This window comes from Panthera leo, chromosome C1 (genome assembly GCF_018350215.1).
Source record: "Panthera leo isolate Ple1 chromosome C1, P.leo_Ple1_pat1.1, whole genome shotgun sequence".
Taxonomy (NCBI): domain Eukaryota; kingdom Metazoa; phylum Chordata; class Mammalia; order Carnivora; family Felidae; genus Panthera; species Panthera leo.
The window spans coordinates 10707494-10722932 of NC_056686.1; the positions used below are offsets into that span (position 1 = coordinate 10707494).

General features: G+C 57.3%; 1 protein-coding gene across 1 annotated transcript in view; it reads left to right on the forward strand.

Moving 5' to 3' along the window:
* The first annotated feature begins 968 nt into the window (after positions 1–968).
* KAZN (kazrin, periplakin interacting protein) overlaps positions 969–15439 on the forward strand; it is a 158824-nt gene continuing 144353 nt past the window's right edge. Inside the window, exon 1 of the mRNA XM_042951590.1 lies at positions 969–1038. The gene's annotated coding sequence lies outside the window, so the exon portion shown is untranslated. The remainder of the gene's footprint in view (positions 1039–15439) is intronic.

The following is a 15439-nucleotide window of genomic DNA, read 5'->3' on the forward strand; positions in this document are numbered from 1 at the left end:
AGAAGGGCATTCAGAAGCATCTGGCATGGTGGACAGGGTGGGAATTACCGATGCCTCATTTGAGAGATGGGGAAACTGAGGCTCAGGGAAGTGAGATGCAGACATACCCCCCCCCCCCCCCACGCCTGGTCGGTCACACAGTACAGGTGAGTGCAGGAAATGTCCCAGGGCCACCACCCCTTTCCCTGTCCACTCGTGCTGCCCTCTCCTGGTCGGCTATTGGGACTTCAGCTCCTCAGCAGGGCTGTCACAAGGGTGTCGGAAGAGTGGAGACATCGGCAAACCGGGGTACCAGGCAGCCGTCCCCCAGATGCCCGCACTCTGGGCTTTCAGAGATCTTGGTTCAGGCCTGCCCCCCTCCGACCCGTGCGCCACTGGCTGTCGTTCTGACCCGCAGTCTCTCCAGAAATGACCATGTTGGGGGGTGCGCCGAGCGTCCCCGGAACGGGGCCACGAAGCGCTCGCCGAGGCCGTGGGGCGAGTCCCGGCGCCGCCGAGGGGCCGGGGGCGGGGCCGGGGGCGGGGCCGAGGGCGGGGCGGGGCGAGGGGCCTCGCCAGCCCGGAAGGAGCCGGAGGCGGAGCCGCGGGAGTGAGGGCCGTTCCCACGTGAGAGGCGGGCGGCCGAATTCCTCGCGCGCGGCGGCCGCGGACTGCCCGGCGTCGGCCGGACGGAGAGCCCGGGTGCGGCGCGCGCGGGCGGCCGGCGGCCGGCGGGGACGGCGCTCGGCTGCGCCCCGATGCGGCGGCGGCCTCGGAGGCCGTGAGCCCGGCGCCCGCCGTCGGAGCCCCCCGCGCCGCCGCGGCAGCGCCCCCCTCGCCGGGCACGCGGCATGCGGGCGGCCGACTCGGGCACCTGGGAGCGCGTCCGCCAGCTGGCGGCGCAGGGCGAGCCGGCGCCTTCCTGCGGGGCGGGGGCCGGGCCGGCGCGCCCCCCGGGGCCCGCAGCTTGCGAGGCGGGTGCGGACGCTGCGCGGCCGGCCGACCGGCCCCGCGCCGGGGCGCCCTCCGTTCGAGCGGATGGCGACTGCAGCCAGCCCGGTAGGTGCGCGCGGGGCGGGGCGGGGCGGGGAGGGCGGCGCGGCCGCAGGCCCGGGGAGCCGCCGGGGCCGGGCGCGCGGGGGCGCTCCGGGCCGGGATCGCCGCGCGCGGGTGGCAAAGTTCTCGCCGCGCGCCGCGCCCCCAGCGCGGGGAGGGGCGCCCGGGGAGACGCGCGGGACTCGGAGTTAGTTCTGCGGCGCGGGGGCGGGGGTTTCGGGGGTCGCAGCTCTCCGGCCGAGCCCCCGAGCGAGCTGCAGAGGGAGGCCAAGGCCACGCCTGCCGGAGTCGGCGAGATCCCGCGGCGCCGGGAGGGAGACCTTGCTCTGGGCGGGCCCCGCGACTTTCGTGGGAAGCGTGGGAAAGGGGCCAGCCCCGCACGAAGTTGGGGCCGCCCCTCTCCGGCCGCACCTGAAACCCACCTGGCAGCCCCGTAAAGGGCCAGGAGAGCCCTGCTCTCCAGCTGCCCCTCGGAGAGGAAAGTGATGAATTGCATTTGCCGGGAGGGTAGAGATTTCTCTTAACCTTTGAAGGACTGATGCGGAGAGAGATCGAGGCGCTGCAGACACAAATTAAATGGTCCGGTTGCGTATCATAGGCTAATCTGACCCCAGCTGAGAACCGCGTTTTAATGTTAAAATGTTCTGAGTAGGTGCAGCCGGGTTCATTATGTTCCTGTCTCAGCCACCCCGTCCCCGCAAGTTATGTCGGGGGCGGGGGGTGGGGGGGGGGTTCCCACCGAATCCCTGAATCCCCTTGACTCTAGAGGAGGAAGAAATTTAGATGGAAGATGAAGGGCTTCCAAGAAGTGTCTGTCACCATCAGCTTGAAGTTTGAATACTTTTTCCAGGAAAAAATGGGGGTGGAGGGAGTACAACTTGATTATTCATTATTTCTTGAATACCTGTTGGGTTCCAGTAATTTGCATGCAGTGTCTCCTTAAAATTTTATCACAACTCTGGGAGCCAGGCTGTGTTATCTCCATGAAGATAAGGACAGAAAACGCAACTTGCCCAGGGTGCCGCGATTTCAGATTTTCTGTCAGTGGACACTAGAATGCCTCTCCCAGACAGCAAGCTTAACCAGCTGGGAAACACCAGGCTTATTTACCTAATAATTATTTCTTTCCTATGAGAAAAAGCCAGCAGCAAGGCCCCCTAATTCCAGGCTGCCTGTGTTGGTCTCCCAGGGAGACAGAATCCTGAGTATAACAGTTGTAGCCACAGGAGCTGGGACCACTGACCTGCTGAGCTGCCACTGGTGTCCTGGAGCCCCTGAAGTCTTGGGTCACCAAGGGTCTAGAAGAGGGACACTGAGCCCTGGAAGTAGCTTGAATCCCTGAACCCTTGGCCTCGGGGCTGGGCCTGTTGGAGACAGTCCCACCTCCTCCCCAGTTGCACAGAGCAGTTAGAGAAAAGATAGCTTGCCATAAAACAGAGCACAGATGCGAAGGGTAAGCAGAGAGAGCTCGGGCAACTTGTTTATCTTTTTGAGACTCCGTTTACCCATTTGAAAAGTGGCGGACGATACAAGGGTCAACTAACATTCTGATGACCCGAAAGCTAGTGTCTGCAAAGCACCTTGCCTCGTTCATAGTTGACGCATAATAAAGGCTGGTTGTCAGCTTCCCTTGTGGGGCACCTGTCAGTGCCCCCGTTGACTCGGTTTCCCATTAGGATGTGATGCTGTAGGTTCCATCTCCACCCTCCTGAACTGGGCCAAGATGAGATTTGTCTTGTGTGTAAAATACCTCAGGGATCCAAGGCTGACTGTTGTGCCCCGGGGAGGGGGGGGGGGGTTGTTATTATGTAAAAGTGTAGGAGATGGCTGGGTGGAGATAGGTCTGTTTACTCTGTGTCTACAAAGACTCCGGTTGTGTATTCATAATAACAATATCCTAATGATACGGTGTAGCTGAGAAACGCCGGGTCTCCAAGGCCTTAGGGGGTGGTGGTGGTTCCAATGGCCCTCGTGGTGCCCCTTTAGGGCAGAGAGCAGTGGAAATCTTCTGATTTACAGATGGCATCCCTGGCGGGAAACAGGATCAAGCCGGCGGCTACACCAGAAAGTTTTGAGTTCACTCCACTCCACCACCCACCCTTCACCCTCTTCCGGTGCCCGGTTCTTAAAGGTCACGTGCAGTTTCTGAGAACTTCCGTGCCGGCCGGGCATTGAGGCTGGCCTGCCATGGACGTGGATGTTTGAGAATCCACGAGCGGTTTGAGACATTGGCTGTTATTAGGGGTTTTTCCTCTGGGAAGCAAATGAGAGCTCTTCTGGCTTGGAACCGCAAGCTGAAATTACTGTTGAAATAAACATTTTAGCCAGGCTGTGAGGTGACTAGTCCCAGGATCTCTGCCCGTCGGTCTCCAGCTGCACATAGTTGCCCTGTTGGATGACAGAGTCTGGGAATTGGCACGTTCAGAGGTGTGGGGGAGGGGTAAGGGAGAGGGGATGCTGGCTTGGCAGGCTGGAAGCCTGGACACCTTGACATTGCTCACGGAGGGTGCCCTGAGATCAGGAGGGGGACAGGCTCTGTGCCGGTGACAGCCCTGGCCTCCAGAGTGGGGCCAGTTCTAGGGGAGGTGACCGTTTTCAGGCTCAGGACCAGAGCAGGAGAGGCCGAGATGAGACACGCACTCAGTCTGCACCTGGTTCTGCCTCAAATCTGTGTGACCTTGAGAAACTCGGTAACTCAGTTTCCCTGTGTGGCACCGTGGGACTAACTCCATCTGAGGGGAGGTCACCCAGACCCCCCGCAGAGTAAAGCAGGTGCTCCCTGAAGCTTCTTAGGCTGCGGCGTGAATTCTTTCCATCCTTGGTCGTGCATCCATTCGGTCACATTTCTTGAGCAACTGCCTCGGCCACTGTCGTAGCTGCCAGGGATACAGTAGCAAAGGGGACAGCCACAGCCCCTGTTTCCATGGAGCTTCTATCGTGGGAGGAGATTTCCAGCAGGCACGGGCACACAAGATGTGTCAGGAGGTGGCCAGTGCTGTGCAGAAAAATAAAGCCAGGTGAGGGGTTAGCATGATGGGAGCGGGTGCTGGGTAGCATCTGGGCAGAGGGGTCAGAGAAGGGAGTGAGCTGGGTCCCTAAGGCGAGAGGGTGTTCGCCCTTCCGCTAAAGGCACCCCCAAGCCATTGTTTCAGAGTTGTTGGTAAGTTAGTAGATTTGGAGACTGGACAGCGTATCTGTCCGCATCTGAAGCCAGCCAGACCTCGAGGCCCAGTTCAGATGCCGTTGCCTCCTTAAGCGTTTCTCTGAACCCCAGCTTTCAAAAGCCACAGGACCTAATGGCTCCTCGTCCAGCCTCTACTTTTTTTATTAGTCATTTGCGTTCTTATGGCCTCTTGCCCCTCCCCTTCACATAAAGCACCCCCCTGGCCGAGGGCACCAGGCCCTTGTGGATCTGGGTACTGGCTCTCATTGCTGTCCTGTACCCTCCTGGGGGCCGGTGATGGTACTCACCCAATGGGGTGCTCTGTCTTAATCAGTCCTCCAGGGACCCCAGCCGGGAGGTGCAGTCGCCGGTCCCGGTCCACAGGTGAGGAGACTGGTGCTCAGGAAAGTTTAGTAATTTGCCCGAGATCACACAGCTGGTAGGTGTCACAGCCAGGATTTGACGGTGGGGTCCCAGGCTGAGGACCTCAAAGCGGTGTGGAAAGACCTTGTGTTGATGTTTAAGACGCAGAGCCACATGAGGTTTCAGGTCCGTTTTCTCTTTAAATTTTTATCTTTAAAAAGAGGGGGCGGGGGTTGTCCTCTCCTTGACTTTCCTTGTTTTAAGCAACTCAAGCATTTGCTTATCTTTGTGCCGTTAGCAATTTCAGCAATAGATTGGTCTTGTGTTATCCCTTCTGTAAAGGGTCTCTGCTGGGTTAGGGGTGAGATTTCAGTCTCCACCTTGGAACCGGGGATTCTCTTAGAAAGCCAGCCACCGGGACCACAGGGTTTAGTGTGGACATCCTTGGCGACCTGAGCGGGACAGAGACTGCTGAGGCTCGGGGGTGAAAGTCACTGCTCTTGAACACCATTCCCATTGGTTTCCCTGGGGAGATCCCCTGTGGGCCAGCACCCTCACCCCGGGTGACGGCTCAGTGAGAAGGATTGCGCTTTGCTTCTGCCAGGACACTTGAGGACAGGGCACCAGCTTTGGAGTCAAACACACCCTGGTTACTAGCTTCTGCTTACTACTAGCTATGTGTCCCCAAGCAAATGATTTAAGATCCCAAGCCTCAGTTTACCCATCTATTAAATGGGATCATATCACCCACTTCGGAATTGTTGGACAGGAATCTGTGTGGTTGGCATCGTTCATACACTCACGGAGCCCGATGCCACAGGAGGGAGGAGGTTTCCCGTTTATCCAGAGTCCAAACAAATCGATTGAGTGTGTATGTGTGTGTAAACTTCTTAAACGTTTTGAAGTGTGAGATACTGGGATTTGATGACATCGGGTGATTCCAGAGGGCTGGTCGCCGGCTCATTTGGCCTTCCAAGGAACCAGGAAATTTCCATAATAGTCATTATGCCTGCTTTGTGTTCCTTGTAACATTCCAATCGAGTTTACTGGAGGATATACCAGGACCCTCTAGCCATTCTGAAAGATGAGTTTAACCCCCTTAAGCCATTTCAAGAGTCACAGAGTGCATGGTTCAAGGAAAACAGCAAACATGAGCCTGGACCCCAGCCCCTCCCACCCATCCGGTGGCCAGTTGACAAAAGTAGAAAATCAGATACATAGGTGTTTACCCAGATTTTAGCCCTAGCAGATAAGCACAGCCAACATATCATTAAAGCTGTCCAAAGCAGCCGCCGTGGGGATGCTGTGTTTGCTGTGGGTCACTAAGGGCTGTAAACACTCCAGAGAGGTTGGCAGTCTGTGTTTACAAGGTGTGTGTACGTGTGCGTGCCTGTGTGTGGAGTTATTTTTTATGAATTCACTCTCCGTAGATGCACTTCATGTTGCGTGCGTCCGATGAGTGCCAGTCCGGGAGGGGAAAAGTCAGGAATGACTCCTGTTCTAAAGGACCACCCCTTCCGTGCCCCTTGGGGCAGCCACCCTGAAGGCGGGGACTTCGTGCTTTCTCTTGTCTGCTGTTGGGATGCCCTCAAGAGAAGCCAGGTGGAGGGCCTGGGTCGTGGCCATTCCTCTGAGCCCTTGGCCAGTGCCAGTGGCCCCAGAGGCGCTAGAGCAGACCCGGATTTGGAAGAAATTAATGGCCAGAGAGGTACGACAGGTGGGTGAGTCCTGAGCTCTGAGCTGGGGGGACGCTACGCCCGGGCTCAGGAAGAGGGGAGCTGGTGGGTGGGTTCAGTGATGGCGACCGTCCCAGTGCTCCCTCCATCTGTGCGCTGGGCTTTGGGGACTGCGGGGAACACCCACCACCTGGGAGCCTGCCTGCAGGTGCCACCAGCCCCATCTGTTGTTGCCGCCCGGACTCGGAGGCTGGCTCGGGCTCCCAACTAGTTTGGGCCGTGACTTTATCACAGGCGTTGAGTGCGTTCGGTACCTTTGAATCGTACAGAAGCTTCAGAAAGCTCTCCCTGGGGGCCTGGAGACAGGTGAGAACAACAGGTGCCAGTTCCTTCCCGGACTGCACGGCTCTGCCTCACCGGTGCCCTGGTAACTTGGAAGTCCCCCTGTGCCCAGGCAGGGAAGAATGTGTATTTCCGGTTTGGAAAAGGTCCCTTTAATGGCGAAGAAGTGTTTGTTCAGGGCCGCCCAGGAGCCGAGCACTTTGTTAGCTGCACTCCTGTTGGTCTTGTCCTACCCCCGTAAGGCAGCCCAGCATTCCTCCCCATCCTAAAGGTGACACAGTTGGGGCTCCCGGGTGGCTCTGTCGGTTAAGCGTCCGACTTCGGCTCGGGTCGTGATCTCACGGTCTGTGAGTTCGAGCCCCGCGTCCAGCTCTGTGCTGCCAGCTCGGAGCCTGGAGCCTGGAGCCTGCTTTGGATTCTGTCTCCCTCTCTCTCTCTGCCCCTCCCCCCCCATAAATAAAACATTTTAAAAAATTAAAAAGGTGACCCAGTTGAGGCTTCAAAGCAGTTAAACAGATTGTAGGAAGTGGCTGTTCGAGGACGTCACACTCTCTGCCCCAGGACCATTGCTTCTCACTGCGGTTTTTCCTTCACCAGCTGACGATTCCTTGAGGGCCACCAGGGCACCAGGCAGAGGCTGTGCGGCTGGGTGTCACGGGCTGGGTGTCATGGGATGCCCTCCCTGACATCTTTGACGCTGGCTTCCAGTCAGCCAGAGGCATTTGGAAGCGAGGGCCTCTGGGGCCCAGGGCCACTCAGCTGGCTCCAGGAGACGACCCTGTCCCCCTGCCCCCCCTGCCCCGGCGAGAATCCAGAGCAGCCAGCTGACCCGTGACAGGAGGTCCAACCCAGGCAGAGTCCCCAGAGGGAAACAGCAGCAGGGATAGAGTCCGTCACTCTCTACGAAGTGAGGAAACCGAGGCCCAGAGTGAGGAAGGGACCATACTGCACGATGCCGTGTGGTTTCCCGGGGCCAAATATCAAGACCCCCAACTACACGTGATACCTTGGCAAAGCTGGGAACTTTCCCTCTTGACCTCCTTCCTTAAAGGGGGTTTCAGCCTGAGGATCACAGGGGTCCGAGGTAGGCTCCGCCTCTATTCTGCCTGTAGTGCTGGGGAGGGGGCCTGGGAATCTGTGTGTTTATTGAGTGCCCTGGGTGATTCTGATACGAGGGTTCCCCGGGCCAGACTTTGAGAGCCTCTCTGCCCTCTGCGTTTCTGGGATTGGGTTAATTTTAGAGTGAGAATATTAGCAGGCCGAGCACTCTGGTTTACCCCCTGCATCCCGACATCATCCTTGGCCGCACCCTGCTCCCTCCCACAGGTGTCCCCAAGTGGACAAGAGGCACATGGACACCCTAGCCAACTCTCCCTCTTTCCCTTCCTAGCCCACGCGCCCCTCCCGCCCCCACCTGACCTTCTCCGAATCTGTTAGAAAGAGGCACGTGCTAATCTGTCTCGTGCGCTCCCAGGATCGGCCAGGGGTGAGAAAGCAACCGGAGTAAGACTCTGTCTTTGCTCAGATCCCCCCACCCCGCTCCCCACACCGTCACCAGCACGTCTGCTCAGCCGCTGTTCCTTCTTCCTTGAGTACCTCGGGGCGGGGGGAGGGGGCCAGGCACGGGGCAGGGCGCTGAGCGGGCAGAGGGGGACTGCACACTCGGCCTAAAGAACCTCGGTTCATCCAGATCCCTTAGACTTGGGACCAAGCCCGCTCGGGGCTCAAACTCACCATCCACGAGATCTTGACCTGAGCCGAAGTCGGACGCTCAACCCACTGAGCCAGCCAGGTGCCCCTCTGGCACTTTTTCATCGTCCTAAACTGTGACCGTACCCACTGAGGAGTAAGTCCCCACCCGCCGCTCCAGCCCCTGGTAACCCACCATTCTGCTTCCCGTCTGTGCATTTGCCTCCTGTAAGCACTTCATACGGTAACTGCAGAACCCTACACTCTCAACGGACTGTCCATCCTTGTCCCTGCACTGCCTGTCCTGGAACCGCATGTGGAGATCCCCTGGCCCCGGTACTTTAGTGTTCTTTCAACTCCTTCCTTGAAAACTCGACCACCTCATTTGTGTGCTGGGAAGCTCTGGGAAAGACGTAAATTCAGTTCCCTTTTCTCTGGGATTAAATCCAGTCTGTTGTTAATGCCTCTGCCACTGTGATGGGTTAAGCATATACCTTTTTTGTTGGGTTGGTTTTGTTTGGTATCACTTTTCTTGAAGGGTTGTTGCTTGGGCTTCTGTTAGTTGGTTTTCCTTAGCATACTCGTGATGCCTAAGCTCTGACTACTAAGGACTGCTCATCACGGTGGGGAGTCTAGCAGCCAACCAGAAGGAAAAAGAACCATCCTCTTGGGTTCTGGGGCAGACATGGGGGCCAAACTGGACCACCTCCTCCCACCAGCAGGTGCACGGGCTCTTTAAGTGTGGGGAAGAAACGTCGCTCTGGGTGGAGCCTCCCCTCTCTCTTACACCCTGAGAAAGATGGTGGAGAAACTCCTTTTTATAGAAAGGGAAAGAGAGGCAGACACGTTGTGATTGCTCCAGGCCAGAGCTCTCTGACAGAACTTTGTGCAAAGGTGGAAATGTTCTAGACCTGTACAGTCCCATATGGTAGCCACTGGGTTTAAAATGTAGCTAGGGTGACCAGTGAACCAAATTTCAGGTTTTTTCAAATATTTCTTTTAAGGGGGGCTGGGGACAGAATCCCAAGCAGGCTCTGCACTGTCAGCGCAGAGCCCGATGTGAGGCTCGATCTCACGCACCACGAGATCACGACCTGAGCCGAAATCAAGAGTCAGGCGCTTAACCAACTGAGCCCCCCCCAGGTGTCCCCACTTTTTATTTAATTGCAAAAGGCTCCGTGCGGCTAGTGCCTACTGTATTGGGTGGCCCCGAGTCAGGGCATGGGACTACAGATGTTTCTGGGGCTCATCGAAGCTCGCAAAGCCTGAGAAATGTATTTTTCCACGGCGCCGCTCTGACGCTCCCACGCCCCTCCCTGTGGCCCAGACTGCCTGCATCAGAATCACTCAGAGCCTATTGTGGTTGTTAAGTTCCTGGGCCCCCTCGCAGACCTGGACAGTCAAAAATATCCAGGGAGGGAGGAGCCCACAGATCTGCATTTCAAGCAAGTTCCCTCCTCTGCCTTGTGATCCTGACCCTCTCCGAAGTGGGAGGACCAAGGCCTCCCAGCACCTTCATTTTTACTTGCGTGGCTCTTCCCAGACCCCGGTGACCCATCAGCACCCCTGTGCTTCTTCCCCCTCCCCCCATCCCTCATAACCACATGCTCCAGGCCGGTGGTTCCCAAGATGGGGTGCCAAGACCAGCAACATCAGCCTCACCTGAGAACCTGTTACAGGTGCAAAGTCTCTGCCCCCCGCCTCAGACCTGCAGAATCAGAAACGGGGTGGGCCCAGCAATCTGGGTCTTAATAATCCCCCTGAGGTGATGCTGATGCAGATACGGCATGGGACCAATCACTGAGCAGCACGGCTCTGGGAAGCTCCTTCTGCTTAAATCTGCCAAATCCCCTCTCCCGTCTTCTCCCTCTCCCTGCCCCTTCCACCTCCCCTGTACTCCGGCCTGTTCTCTCCCCGTCTGCCCAGAGCCGTTGAGACCCTTCCATACCTGGGGACTACAGGCTGTGTGGCTAGATGATGCATTGCCTTTCACAAGGGCCTTTGGGGATCCTGGCCTTACCCGAAGGGTGGCCATAACGGGGATGTCATAGGTGAGGCAAGCAGAACACAGCACCCCAATCCCCACCCCGTCTCCCCACGTCCCAGGTGGTGGCCGCCGTTCACCCTGGGTCAGAATCTCGGAAGAGCAGAGGGCCAGATGGGCCCGTTTCCCTGGGGCCCCTAGAGCCCCTCTTGGGGACGAGGGCTCTGGTGCATGCCCCCCCCGCCCCCGCGTCCATTGGCCCAGAGGAAAGCGGCACAGCGCACGGCCGTGCTCGACAGACAGCGCTTGTGTATTTCACGTCTTCCCGACGTGCAGGGAAAGCGAGGAAGCCGGAGGCCAGAACGTCACATTGGCCCCGTGACTTGCCCACCGTGGTCACTCACGTCCGAGCCTCAGTTTCCCCGTTCCAGGAAACGAGAGTCATAGCGTCAGCCTGGCTCGGCTCCCACGCCTGTGGTTTGCCTGAGCCCACGATATGCAACAGCTTTGGAGTGTCTGAGCCCCTGACAAATGGGGTTGGCCCCGCCGGCAGTCTTTTCCCTCTTTGGTGCCGGTGCGGGCAGACCTGTGCCTCAGGTGACCAGCTCATCCTGGACTGCCAGAACTCTCCCGGTCTCAGCATTGAGCGTCCCACGCCCTGGGACACCCCTCGGTCCCCTGGCGAAACAGGACCGTCGGGCACCCTCTCTGTACCCCCAGTGGCTTCTTAACACTTAGCTGTGCCAGCCGTACTTACCTGCTGCTGCTGTATCGGACGAGCGATCCCCCCCCACCCCACCCTTGCACTCTCCGCAGCTAAGGTGTCCCCTGCCTGGCCTCTGACCCCTCTACCTTCGCTCGCCTTTTGGTGCTGTTCTCTCCCAGCTCATTCACGTCTCTGGGCCACAGCTGAGGGTCAGGATGATTCCAGCCGAGCACCTTTACTAAGTCAGATCTGCCCGCTTGTTTTTGCTTAATTACTCACTGGATGCATACTCCTCTGACTGGGTGCCTGGTGTTGACAAGCTGAGCCAAGCCAGCTCTACCCTCCTGGGGCTTACAGTCTGGAGGGGAAGGGTTCTGTCTAGAACCTTTAACTTGAACCAGAAGGATGGCCTCCCTCAAGCTCTCCCCAGATCTGCCAAGGCTCCTGGTTCACCCGCCTGGCGGGTGTTGAGTACCCGCTCTGGCCTGGATTTGGGGCTGGGACCCACGGACGTCTCTGACAACCTCTCTTTTGACTCCTTTCGAGGAGCTCAGAGCCTCCTCACTGTCCCACGAGCCAGCTGGCTCACTCCTACCCCTCGCCTTCTTACTTCTGTTACCATTCCAACCCACGCTGACTTCCGAGTTTTCCGCCTCGTCCCGGGCCCCCGACCCTTCTGCAAAAGCCTGTCTTGTTCATTCCACCCGCTCTGTGCTTTGTCCTTGCATTGCCATGGGCGTGTGTCATTGGAGCACAGGGTAGCTGTGGCAGGTCCTGCATGAGCATTTCTCGAGTGTCACCCTGGGCTCTCTGAACTGTCCTCGCCGACGGGGCGGGGCCATAGGGCACCTGCACCTCTGTCTCCCTCTGTGCACCTGGAGCACAGAGCAGGGCTCCAGGAAATGCTCCCAGTGGGGGGGAAACACGTGCGCGTGAATATTTGCGCTGGAAGGACCTTGGGGGAAATCTAATCCTGCTGACAGTGACACACCTTTGGCTGAGCCTCACCCAGCAGGTCGGGCACACCTGGAGAGCACCTGCGGCCTCACCAGTAATCGTCAGGCTTTTGAGGGGTCGGTAAACACGTCCCTCTTTTCTGGAGCCGGCTGAAAGCTATCGGCAGGAATGGGACGGGTGGAGACGGTGACTTGGGTTGTGCCTTGTGGGCACCCCCCCTCCCCCCCCCCCCCCCCACACCCCTGCACTGGATTTCGTTCTCAGCCTCCGTCTGAGATGTAAGCTCACGAGTTCATTTGCTTTTACGCTTGCCCTGGTCCTTTGTGTCATCTGGTCACCCTGTAAACAAGTGGACAGTTTGTGTTTCAGTCTCCAGAATCATTGGGGGGTGGGGGGCGCCTGGGTGGCTCAGTCGGTTGAGCGTCCGACTTCGGCTCAGGTCATGATCTCGCGGTCTGTGAGTTCGAGCCCCGCGTTGGGCTCTGTGCTGACCGCTCAGAGCCTGGAGCCTGCTTCGGATTCTGTGTCTCCCTCTCTGCCTGTCTCCTGTTCACACTTTCTCTGTCTTAAAAATAAACATTAAAAAAGAAAAAAAAAAAAAAGAATCATTGAACCTGTAGAGCCCCTGAAGTTCTTTTCTTTTCTTCATTTATCCTGTGAATACTTGGGGTGCACCTGCCTGGATCAGAACCCTTAAGTAACAGGGATACAATTGTAGATAAAACACAAAACTGCCCAAAACACAGTCCTCCCCGCTGGCCTGAAGTCAAGGATATTTTCAGAGGATGAGACACCGAAAATTCTTCCTCTGTTTTCGGTGCCGTTGAACATTTCCTAAAATGCCTTTCTGCTTCCCCACCTTGGTCGCAGGGCCAGTGGAGCCCGGGCGACTCCTTTTTTGGCATTGGGCTTCTGCAGACTTTCCGGTTCTAACTCAGAGCCTGCGCGCCTGGGACGGCTTGTTGTACTTGGCCCCACAACTTTCCCTGTCTGGGTTCAAGAAAGTCAGAATCCATTGCGTGCATCACCGAGTCTTGCCGTTGCTTCTTTGTCCTCAGACGTAAGCCAGAGCTCTAGTTAAGTGGGCACCCGAGCTGGCCGGGACCTGGTTAGAAGACATTTGGTTGTGTGTTTGGGCGCCCGCTGGGGTGTTTCGAGGTGGCCTGCAGCTCCTCTTGCCTCTCTTCACGCCAGGCTCCTGGAGTAGGCATCAGGGACTTCCCCCAAAAGGCCATGTGTCCCCGTGCGACCTCCTCTCCCAGGGTGATTGGGCCTTCCGTCTGCAGCCGGCCCTGCCGACCTCTAGGCCAGAGCCCCGCCCTCTTGCTGTCCCTGAGCCAGCTGCGCCTTCCTGCTTCCCGGGCTGACTCGCTGATCCTGTTCACTGGGTCCTTTTTCAGAGACTCACGGTTCGCCAGGCAGATGAACCAGTGTTCTGAGCAGCGCTTAGAGGGACTCGTGCACCCCTGCTGCAGAGCTCACCGTGGCTGCCTCCCGGGGCTGGGCTGGCCCCTAGTAAACTAGGAGGATCGTGGGCCAGCTCTGTATACTCCAGCCCGAGGCTCAGGTGTGGGTGAGCTCTGCGCAGGCGTCCCCGACAGAGGGTTCTCTCCCAGGGCTGTGCGTTTCCCCGCTGCTCTTGACCACAACACGTGAAAGATAACAGAGTCTGCAAGGGGGTCCAGCGACTTTCCCATGCACCCTGTGAGGCCGGGAGGCGTGCTCACCATCATTCAGAGCGGCATCTGCGGCTCGGAGAGGCCCTTGCTTACTGCTCAAAAACTTCCTGAAAAAACTAACTTTGTATTGTATTGTTTGTACTTCCTCTTGCTTTCCTACCACCTGCCCGGAGAGTCATGTAGTTGCAGGGCTAGTTGAGTTGCAGATGATAGAAACACCACTGGAACGGACTCACTGAAAGGAAAAGCAACAGCACCCCATAACTGAGATGGTCAGAGGCAAGCCCGGCTTCAGGCGTAGCTGCATCCAGGGGCTCAAATGATGTCATCTCCCAACTCTCCTTTCATCTGTTGGGGCTTTATCCTTTCTGGTGGCAAAATGACCCCTAACAAGTCTAAGCAACATTTACCTTTCTAGGCTTCCAGTCAGTGCAGAAAGCCCTTCACTCCCAGTATTTCCAGAAATCCCAGGGCTGATTGTCATTGGTTTAGCTTTAATGACGTGACAGCTCTAAACCACTCACCTGGTCCAGTGGCCTAGAATGCATTGACTGGCCAAGCCCAGATGTGCACCCTTCTCTGGAATCAGTTGGGGTAGGGGTTGTGAGCCCCCAGTGAAATGCACAAGCTGAAAGGAGGGTGTTAGCCAAAGGCAAGTCAAGGAGAATGTTCATCCCTGGCAAATGCGGGAGCTGACCCCTGCGGAGCATGAGAGGAGTTCCTTCAGCAGATATGTGTGTGTGTGTCCCTCGCTAGGTGCCATGGGGTTGAAAGGAAAGCCTTAGATGTGGACCCTGTCACTTAAGGATTTTGCAGGTTTTCTTGAGCAGCTACCATGGGCCAGGCCCTGTTGTACACCTCTGTGGAGGAGCTCAGTTCTCTCTTCTGTTAAGAAGTCATTCTTTCTCTTGTTTTTCCTCCTTCGCTCTAAGGACCAGCTAGAGAGTTGCCACCTCTCAGCTTCCTTCTCAGTCTCCTGGTCATAGGTAATTATGACTCTGCCTGCTTCTCCCTTCCATCCCTCTGTTTATACCTCTTTTGTCACCCCTGTCCCAGGTGGGCTTTTACAAGGACCCGTGCATCTGTTGGCTTCCTGAGCATGGGGGTGGGGTGGGGTTGATCTGAGCACACACACCCACCCACCCCAGTGTGCCTGCATAAATGCGTGATGTGATGTTCCCATTGCCGGCCTCCTGCCACATCCCTGATGCTGCTGAGCGCACTGAGGGCAGTGACAACAGCTGGTGCTTTGGGCACTCCAGATAGCATCTGGCTTCTCTCAACCTCCCCATTGGGAGTCAGATTTTCCAGGCCGCATGTGGAGCTTGGCCATCTCCCTGGAAAGCACGGATTGATTCCCCTCAGAGATGACCTGAATCCGTACCCCGCAGGCAGATGCTGCCTTCTCACAGCAAGGCAGGGAGTGGGCAGCCCAGGAAGGTAAGAATTTAGAAAAAGGGATGGTTAGCTTGCCTCTGTGCCTGGCATTGTTTAGGGTGTAGGTGCTGGCTCCACATTTCCTTTGGTATCTGCCCTTTGGGGGAGGGTGAGTCCCCCCACGAAGACAAGTACCTGGACCCGGGGCTCTGAATGTGGGGACCCTGGAGGCGTGTATACCAAGTGCCTGGGGCCATAAAGCCAGACCGCCTGTGTGCAGATGGTTTCAACAGTGGGGACCTTGAGCAAGCTTCTCAGTCCTTCAGTTTCTTCATGTGTAAATTGGGGGAACTACCAACTCGGGGTGCTGTCCCTCCCTGGTAGAGGTTTTGTGGAGATTCACCGGGATGACTTAATGCACGGTGTTTCGCATGGTCCTTGACACATAGTAGGTGCTCAGTAAACATC